This window comes from Saccopteryx bilineata, unplaced genomic scaffold (assembly GCF_036850765.1).
Source record: "Saccopteryx bilineata isolate mSacBil1 unplaced genomic scaffold, mSacBil1_pri_phased_curated manual_scaffold_57, whole genome shotgun sequence".
Classification (NCBI taxonomy): Eukaryota; Metazoa; Chordata; class Mammalia; order Chiroptera; family Emballonuridae; genus Saccopteryx; species Saccopteryx bilineata.
In genome coordinates this window covers 90,741-101,060 of record NW_027095482.1, presented here as the reverse complement: position 1 = coordinate 101,060, position 10,320 = coordinate 90,741, and the positions used below count along the sequence as shown (strand labels likewise).

The 10,320-nt window shown below is 39.9% G+C and overlaps 1 pseudogene; it reads left to right on the top strand.

Moving 5' to 3' along the window:
• Positions 1-10,131: 10,131 nt before the first annotated feature.
• The window catches only part of LOC136318357 (histone-lysine N-methyltransferase PRDM9-like), a 32,910-nt pseudogene continuing 32,721 nt past the window's right edge, over positions 10,132-10,320 (top strand).

Here is a 10,320-nt window from a genome sequence, read left to right as displayed (position 1 = left end):
AAGAAATTTCCTTTTTTTTTTCCATTTTTCTGAAGCTGGAAACAGGGAGAGACAGCCAGACAGACTCCCGCATGCGCCCGACCGGGATCCACCCGGCACGCCCACCAGGGGCGACGCTCTGCCCACCAGGGGTGATGCTCTGCCCATCCTGGGCATCGCCATGTTGCGACCAGAGCCACTCCAGCGCCCGGGGCAGTGGCCACAGAGCCATCCCCAGCGCCCGGGCCATCTTTGCTCCAACAGAGCCTTGGCTGCGGGAGGGGAAGAGAGAGACAGAGAGGGAAAGCGCAGTGGAGGGGTGGAGAAGCAAATGGGCGCTTCTCCTGTGTGCCCTGGCCGGAATCGAACCCGGGTCCTCCGCACGTTAGGCCGACACTGTACCGCTGAGCCAACCGGCCAGGGCAAGAAATTTCCTCTTTTAATAAAACTCTTCAAAATTAATCTGGACTTGGTGTCTCTACAAAAACACACGGAATTGTGGATTGGGTACTTTATTACATTTGGTGTTTAACGCGAGCCCTATGGTATTTTGCGTCACTGAGCAGAGGCTCTTAGAATCAGCTGGTCTCTCCACAAGGCTGCCAAGTTCCGCTTGAATCTCAAGGAGACGCATGCCACCTGACATGTTTTCAGGGCTCCTGGTCTTCCTGTGGGTCTGAACAGTCCTCCAGTAGATGCCACCTGGTTTCCAAATTCAACAATTTAGACAACTCAGCAGAGAAATAAAGAAAGTAGGTAAAGCAAGTCTCTGACTTGACTGAATTTTCTGGCTTTCCTGTAAACTATTGCTTTTGCTTTCTGTCTGTGACTGGTACTGGTCAAATTTGTTTGGGACTAGAATGTAGGTACTTTGGGGGCTTCACTGAGGTGCGACTCTGGAGATGTGACTCTGGTGATGTAAGTAGGGCCTTCAAAGCAGCTTTGGTGAGCTGAAACTCTGAAAAATTGTAGGTGAAATACATTTTTTCTTTTGATGAGTTGTAGCTCTGGAATATTGTAGGTAAAAGAAAAGCTGTTGCTTTTACTGAGTTGTAACTCCAGAGATGTGTAGGTAAAACAAATTGTCTGCATTGCTGAGTTGTAACTTCAGAAGTATGTAGGTAAAGCCACTTTCCCAGCGTTACTGAGTAGAATCTAACCCTGTTGTGGACCCTCCAGAGACTGAGACATCAGTAGGTGATTCATTGGTTCTAATTAGGATTCTCTGGATGCATTTAGTTGTACTATGAAAAAATAACTAAAAAGGACAGAGTAAAGACCCCAAACTTCCAGAGGCAGCTAGTTATGGTATGCTCTCAAAGAAAAACCTCAGTTCAGACACCTTTGATTTTTTGAAATCTCATTGTTTTTTTGTTCTCCTTACTTTTGTATAAAAAATTTCTAGGTTTAAGTTTAAAGTCCTTGCAGGGTCACGGCCTGTGAACACCTAAGTGGCCACAATGGGGAACCCATCTCTTGTCTATGAAAATGTGCTTGTGCATGTGTGTATAAGTCCTTTGTTTATTGTCTAAATGTGTCTGTTTTAAAGCATAGATTAGGTCTTCTGTGTCAAAATTGGAAGCTTCTGACTAAAAAACAATCTTAAGTGGTGAACTATTATTCTCTTTGTTCTCATATTAGCTTCAGGGTGCCCTATTTGGTTTCTCCTGTGAAATTATTCTCTTCTCTTGGTTTCTTCTCCTTGTCTTGTGTAATAATTAATACCGCTATAGTCAAACAACTTTTATTCTGGGCACTAGTTATTTATCTGTCTTATCTTTTTGTTTGTATTGGTGCACGAATTTCTGGATATTTCTTAAGTAGTTTTAATTTTGTAACCAGTATCCTTGGCTACTAAATATGGGAAGAGGGGCCAGTTCACAGAAGACCCCATTAGGTTGTCTTTTAAAGCACTTTCAAGAAGTTTATGAAGACAACTGAGGGTATGGAATTAACTGGTCTAAGAGAAGGCTTTGCACTCTCAGTGAATCACAATGGCCAAATTTAAGGTTAAATTACCAAAAGCTGGGACTTTTAATCCCCAAATAGTAAAAGAAGTCTGCAAGATAATAACTAGGAATCCAGGCTGTCCCAATCAGTTTTCATACATTAATTAATGGCTAAATTTAACATTAGATCCACCACAATTGCTAAAACTTGTTCAATACAGAAAGAGTGATACATCTCCTTAGTTTGGCCAGACTTATATCTAAGACAGAAATAAAATTCAAGAAAAAAAATGAGAACTCAGTTAAGAAGAAATTAATGTGTGTATTGCAGTAAAAAATATGCCTGGGAAAGCGTTTCTTTAGCCTCTAGAAGAAAGAGCTGGCAAGCAACAGATTTAGGTGAGAGAAGAGAGAAAAGCCAAGTGAGGATGTGCAGTGAGAAAAACGATGGAGTGGGGGCGCTGTGTGAGAAATAATGGAGTGGGGCCACGATGGCAGAGAGGTGAACATAGACAAGACCCCTCCCCACTAGCCACACTTCTGCCCTTGCCACCACAGCACACCCAAGCAGAAGTCAAACAGCAGGCAGAAAGCTGAGCACCAAGAAGAGAGCCCCACCACCACCTCCAGATGCATAGTTAGGCTAAGATTCAGCCAGCAGTGTGTGGAGCGACAGGGAAAGGCACTAGAGAAAGGGTGAAGTAACTAAAAATATAGAATAAAATCTAGTTTCAAATGTCAACCTAATGTCAAAAAGAGGTTTTGCCTATTTGGAAAATATAAAGTAGGAACATTAAAAATTAAAACTTTGCTTTAGAAAAATTAAAAAAAAAAGAATTTAGAAATTAACAAACCATAGGTGTGGACCTTGCTAGTTAATTGGCAGCTTCTTAAAATAAATTGAAACTCCAGAAGGAAAAATAAAAACATAAATAATAGAATTATACAAAATAAAATTTAAAATAATCCCTTCATGGGTTGGGGAATAATGGCTTGTTGACCTCTACTGGTGTAAAAAAAAAATTCCAACACTCTCCCACAGGTGAAGGGGATGCTGAATCCTCTATAATCATCTCAATTACATAGAAGGCATGAAGTTTATAAGGGAGACCCACTGCATTATAAATATTGTAAAAATTTTTTTCAAGGAATTGTGGAAAAAACTAGAAACTTTATATAGGCTAAAACAACTCACTATTGGAAAAATAATTTTGTGAAAATTATATTTAGCTGCTCAAAACAAGACAGTTAGTTTACAGGTGGCGAATTGATTCAATTCCTGCTTGGGAGAAGCCCCATTATCTTGCTAAGGAACTTGGCTATAAACTGGGGGGAAAAAAAAAGAATAAATAAATAAATAAATAAATAAATAAATAAAAGCAACAGCCTCTGCTTCCAGTTCTTGGAGTCAGATTCCCCCTCAGGCATCCATCCCACTCCTCATAATTGATTTAATAGTTTAAATTACTGTAAGTAAAAATAAAAATTAATATCTCATTGTCAACTAGATAATTTGTACCAAAAATCACTTATGATATAAAAAATATTTTCTATGTTAAAATATATATATTATTTCAAAGGCCTTTTGTTAATTCTGTTATTTATTGTTTTATAGCCTTATAACCGTGATGGTGAACCTTTTTATAAAAACTGCCCACTTTTGCAGTGCTGGTCAACCTGGTCCCTCCTGCCCACTAGTGGGCATTCCAGTTTTCATAGTGGAAAAATTGCAGTGCCATTTAGTTGCTCCACTACCACCCACCATAAAAGCTAAATCGTCTACTATTGCACAGGAGAAACCAGATTGACCAGCACTGCAAAAGTGAGTGGTTTTTATAAAAAGGTTTGCCATTATGGCCTTATAATATTGAAATCTTAGTTTAAATATTAAAAATTATTAATAATGCCTTTTTATATGTTTATTTTATTATCATTTTAAAACAATACTGTTCAATGCTATGTAATATAAAAAAAGATATTATATCCTAAAACTTCTACAAATCTATTTTTATCATATTTTTGTTAAAATTTCTTTAATTATTAATATACTGAGTTATTCAGCAGTGAAGAGACTCTGAAATTCAATAAAAACCAAAATCCTGTTTTTAATGATTTAGTCAGCCTAATGATGCTGCTTTTGTATTTTCCAAGAATTTATATAAACAAAAAAAGGGCTCTGAAGCCCCTCAGCAAAATCTTCAAAGCATGGCTTTTAAGGTTTATAATGACCAAGATAGAAACAGAAAAGGCAAATAGAGCCCAAAAGAGATCAGAAAAATACCAGCTCTTGGCATATACCCTTAAAAGCTCCAAATCCCTTGGGGGCTTCATAGAATTCCCTCAGGGCCCTGCTTCAAGAGTGAAAAAATAGTCATTGTGCTGTGTTTTGCCAGGCTTCTTGACCCCACCAGGGACACGCCTTTTCTGTGAAAGAAAAAGGGACACAAAAAGGTAAGCTGCCACCTTGCTCCACAGAGGCAGGGTTCAGTCTCTTCCAACCCTTTCCAGCTTCCTGTGACCTGACCTTACCCAGGTTGCTGGGACTTGCCACTGAAGCTAAAAATTGCCTAAGGCCGTTGGCCTCATCTTACGACATCGTTTACAGGCCTAACATATTTTTTACAAGTAGCAGGTAAAACTGATCTCATTTCTTGTAAACACAAAGGCCATTTACTATGCCTTGCCTAAATATTTGAGTTTTATTTATCCCTTGAAGATCTTTACTGGGGGTAATGACAGTCTGATTTTTGTTGCTTTATTTAATGTATAATGTCTCCTTTATTTCTCTTGTCTCAATGCCCCATGCCTACTTTAGGCTGGGACCTGCTTCTAATTTCAGCTAGAAACACTGGTCATTAGGACTTAGACTCTAACTATAAAATGTAAAATGTAACCACAACTCCAATGCCTCAATGTCTTGTGGACTTATTCTGAATGTGTGTAACTCCTGCTCTTTAGGACATTTCTCAGACTGAAATAGAAATTAGATTACATTTGTAAATAATATAAAATAACAATAATGTCAACATCAACTTAGTAAAATTACATTAACATATTAATAATATTTATGATTATACAAATTTTATTTTAAATCCTATTATATTAACTAAAATTTTATTATTATTTTATAATCTAATAGACTTTAGTCACTTTGTTGTAATAAAACACTTGTTATAATATTTGTTAACATTAGCTTTTTGAATTTTATTATTAATTGTATATTCTTCCAGTCTGCCTCAAAATTGGAACATAGTAATTCAAATGAATAGATGCCACCCAGAACCAGTGGAGTTTTAGGACTCCTATTGACAAAGGTTTATTCAAAACCAATTAGAAAAAATTTAAAAACAAAAAAGAAAGGAATTTTCTCAAGTACCCAAAAGTTTAGGGCAAATAAATTACATAAATGAAATAGTAAAAAATAATAATAATAACCACCCCTTAAGAACTTGCAGGATTTACAGGTTACTATGCAAACAGTTCAAAATACTGTACAAGAGCTACTTCCAGCATTACCAAGACATCAAGTACATCACCCAAGGACTAACACCCATGTGGACAGGTCCACACACCTTGATCCTGACCAATACCACTGCTGCTAAGGTAGAAAAATGGCATGCCTTACTCCAACCACAAACCGGATGCTGGTTGGTCTAAGTACAACAAATGTATAAAAAAATTCACTAAGGACTTTTTTAATCAGACTTTGGAAAAAAGGAAACTAGGGTAAAAAAAAGTCAACTCAATTGTCACTAAAGAAATTTTAAAAATTTAAAATAAAAATTCTGACTAAAAATAAATTATTATAAAAACCAAGTTTTATATGTTACAAAAAATTACACAATCTATAAAAATTAATATTTGTTTCTTTAATAAATTATCTTGTGGCCCTGGCTGGTTTGCTCAGTGGTAGAGCATCGGCCTGGCATGCAGAAGTCCCGGGTTCGATTCCTGGCCAGGGCACACAGGAGAAGCGCCCATTGCTTCTCCACCCCTACCCCTCTCCTTTCTCTCTGTCTCTGTTTTCCCCTCCCACAGCTGAGGATCCATTAGAGCAAAGTTGCCTGGGTGCTGAGGATGGTTCTATGGCCTCTACCTCAGGCACTAGAATGGCTCTGGTTGCAACAGAGCAACAGCCTAGATGGGTGAAGCATCACCTCCTTGTGGGCATGCTGGATGGATCCTGGTTGGACGCATGGGGGAGTCTGTCTGACTGCCTTTCCGTTTCAAACTTTAGAAAAATACAAAATTAATTAATTAATTAATTAACTGATGCTGATTGGTCTAAGTACAATGAATGTATAAAAAAACTCACTAAGGATTTCCTTTTTAATCAGACTTTGGGAAAAGGGAACTAGGGTAAAAAAAAACCATCAACTCAATTGTCAATAAATGTTAAAAAATTTAAAATAAAAATTCTGACTAAAAGTAAATTATTACAAAAACCAAAAGTTTTATATATGTTACAAAAATTATACAATCTATAAAAAATTAATCAATATTTGTTTCTTTAATAAATTATACTGCTATTAATGCTGTCTGCTAGATATCTGTTACATGTTATAAGATAATATTCCTAAACAACAGCCTTATGCTCTTCAACAAATTAAGTCAAAGATTTGACTTAGATAATAAAACCAGTGGGGATTGTTGCAAGACACCAAAAACTACAAAACTAATGTTAATATTTTAGGAAGCTTAAAGTCATTTCATTAATTTGGGCTAGGCATACAGAGACTTTGTAAATAATCTTTATACTTATATGATTAGCATAAAACCGAGATGGCTGATGGCTTTATGTCATAACTGCAAATAGGAAGGAGACTTGGATTCTCTGACTTTCCCACATCCCTATGGGGAAATGAGTAAATATTTAGCCAGGTGCAGAATAAAAATTAAAAATAAACCTTTTTTTATATTAACAGGCCATTTACAGGCATTTGTTCCCATGATTACTACCTCTCCCCTCCTGAAATCATGTAGTTAATATATATATATATATCTTACAAAAAAATAAGAAATAAACACCAAAAATTATATAAATGTCTTTTAGTATGTAAAATAACATTTTTACCATTGTGTTTCCTTGTAAATTTTAAAATATGAAAATATCTTTTTATAAACCCTATAGATGAATGTTATAAACTTACGAATGAATTGTGTTCCATCCCCACTTTATTCTTTTCTCAAACCTGTATAGGTGAAAACAAAACTTATATCATAATATTAGGCTTTTTACTTGCCCATGTATACTTAAGGGTATATAACGAGCCCCTAAAATATTATAGACACATACAATTTGAGACTGCTGCCCCATGTAAGCTATATGCGGCCGACATGTTTAAGAAATTTCCTCCTTTAATAAAACTCTTCAAAATTTATCTGGACTTGGTGTCTCTACAAAAGCCCACAAAGTTGTGGATTAAGTACTTTATAACATACCCTCCCTAAAACCTATTTAACATACCACTTTATTTAGAACAATTCCTCTTGAAAGACAACTAAGAAAAAATTAAACAGCTTCTGCGTAATAAGCAAGAGAGAGACAAAGAGAGAGAGAGACAGACAGACAAACAGAGAGCATAGAGAAGGCTGAGGAACCATGAGAGCTCTGCAGGAGCTGAAGGAACAGCTCAGAACCTAAGAGACCAGTGAGCACCACTGTTTACACCTTCAGAGCATGTGGGTAGAAGATGGGAGCTCCATCCAGGGTCTATGGCCACCTGCAGGGTGCTGCAGCACATCCCCAGCCACCCCTCCTGGAGCCAAACACAACAGAATCATGAGGGCAGAATAGCTAGTATAAAGAGAGGTCCTCTTCCCAGATACAGACCCAGCAGGTAGATATGGCAGGGCAACTGTTCACCCACTGAGCTGCATGTGCATGTGGGTCTCACCCACCTAGAGAGAGTGCAGAGCTAGCAAAACACTCCTGTACCAGCTGCAGAAATATTCAACCCAGAGAAAGTGCTGAGATAGTGGGTCAGTACTGGCATTACCCCTCCTGAAAAATGGAGTGCCAGCAAATGGGCTATGGTCTGCACACAGGACTGCCTGATGAGAGAAAATTCAGAGATTGGGGGTTGCTGCAGCTTGCACTGGTTGGGCTGTTCTACCCAAAGAAAGCACAAAGCTAGCAAAACCTTGTGACCCAGCACAGAGTGAGAGGGGCAATGCTGTGAATGTGCACAGGGCTGCCAAACCCCGAGAAGGTGAAGAATGAACAAATTAAGGCTGTGTGTGCACCAAGGCTACCCCACCAAGACAAAGGGTGAATCTGTTGTAAAATGTCAAAAACTAATGAATATTAACATTTTAGAAAATTTAAAAAACATTTTGTTAATTTGGGCTAGGCATGCATAAAGATTTTGTAAGTGTGATTTCTATGCTTGTGTGATTAGCAAAAGACAAAGATAGCATTGTGTTGTAAATGCAGAAAGAGGAAGGAGACTTGGATTCCCTGACCTTCACCCATACCTATGGGGGGAAACTCAATGGCTAGCCAGGTGTAGGGAGAAAAGAATTAAATCTTTTCTTGGACTGATGGATAATTTGCAGACATTTGTTCCCATGGAAACCACCACTCCCCTCCTGAAAGCATGTAATTAATGTATGTATCTTTAAATAAAAGTATAAACTTATTCCATGATGTCAGGTGTTTTTCCCTCCCATGTATAATTAGGAGTATATAAACAGCCCCTGAACTGCTTTTGGGGCTGCACAGTTTGGGTCTGTTGCCCTGTGTCAGCCATATGTGGCTGGCATATTTAATAAATTTTCTCCTTTAATAAAACTTTTCAAAAACTTATTTAAACTACATACCTCTATGAACACCCAGGGATTTGTAGATTTAGTTACTTTGCAACAGATCTAATGGGGGGTGAGATGCAAGAAAGCAATCAGATACCCAGCGCAGACCATGCTCTGACAACAGATAATTAAAACAGGACACACAAAGCACACAACACAGCCCCTTCTACACCAGGCAGCCCTGCCCAGATTACAAGGGCAAGGAGGCTAACACACCCCAGGCAGCCCATTCAGAACCCACTCAGGCCAGGTGAAAGGACAGGCACTGTATGTATCATCCCCCCAACTACAATGGACAGGCTGAAATTATTCAACACACAATGTAACAAAGATAACTTTTTTAAGAATGTGTGAGATGACTACTTCATTCTACTCAAAAGAACAAAAACAGAAAGTCAAACAACATGGGAAGACAGAAGAATATATACCCCCAATGAAGAAACAGGAAAAAAACTCAGAGAAATATCCTAGTTAAATGGAGATAGGTAATTGGGAAGATAAAGAATTCAAAGCAAACAGTCATAACTGATGTTCGATAAACTTGAGAGTAGAATAGAGGAACTCAAGAGAGCACTTGAACAACAAGAAAATGTAGTAAGTTCATCTGGCTTGAGCGCAAACTCACCAGCTTGAGTGTGGGATCATAAACATGACCCCATGGTCGCTGGCTGAGCCCAAAGGTTGCTGGCTTAAAAGCCCGGTGGCTAGCCCGGTGGCAAGGGGGGTCACTGACTTGGCTGGAGTCCCTGCCCTGGCCCGTCCTTGCATCCCTAGGACTAGCCCCACAGATTCGCTCTTGGGACACCCCACCGTGAGCGTGCACACACAGGTGAGAATGTGCAGCCATGGGCCAAGCAGTCTGCCTCAGCGCAGTCTCCTGCTCAACCACGTTGGGGCTGGGAGTGAGGGGTGGCCGGAGAAAGAATTTAGACGAGGGCCTGCGGGGGCGGGGTGGAGATGATGGAGCCAGTAGAATGCAGGGAGGCGGTTTGGGGGCAGCCCAGACCCAGCGGGGGAGGGGCAAAGGGCCAGCCTCTGCGCATGGTCACGCAGGGCCGCATCTCCCCCAGACCCCCCACATCTTCAGGGACATTCGCGCCTACTTCTCCCAGTATGAGTGGCTGCCATAAGCGACTGGGAGAAGGCATGCTGCCCTTAGGAGGAGAGGAACCAGCATGCGCTGCTGTGCACAGGAGACAGCGCGCAGAAACAAGGAGGGAACCGTGGGTGGCATGTGGGCCAGTCTCTGTCAGGGCTGCTCTTTCAAGTGCTTCACTTTTGGGTCCATGATTTTGTTTCTCCCCAGGCCTCAGAGCCCTTTCTCTTGCTTTCATGATTCACTGCCAGCAGGCACCAGACTCCTGGTGGAGGACACTGAGAACTCACATGAAGAATGGACTCAGAGCCGGATCAGGTGGTGGCACAGTGGATAAAGTGTCGGACTGGGATGCGGAAGGACCCAGGTTCGAGACCCCAGGATAACCAGCTTGAGCATGGGCTCATCTGGCTTGAGCAAAAAAGCTCACCAGCTTGGACCCAAGGTCATGGGCTTGAGCGGGGGGTTACTCAGCCTGCTGAAGGG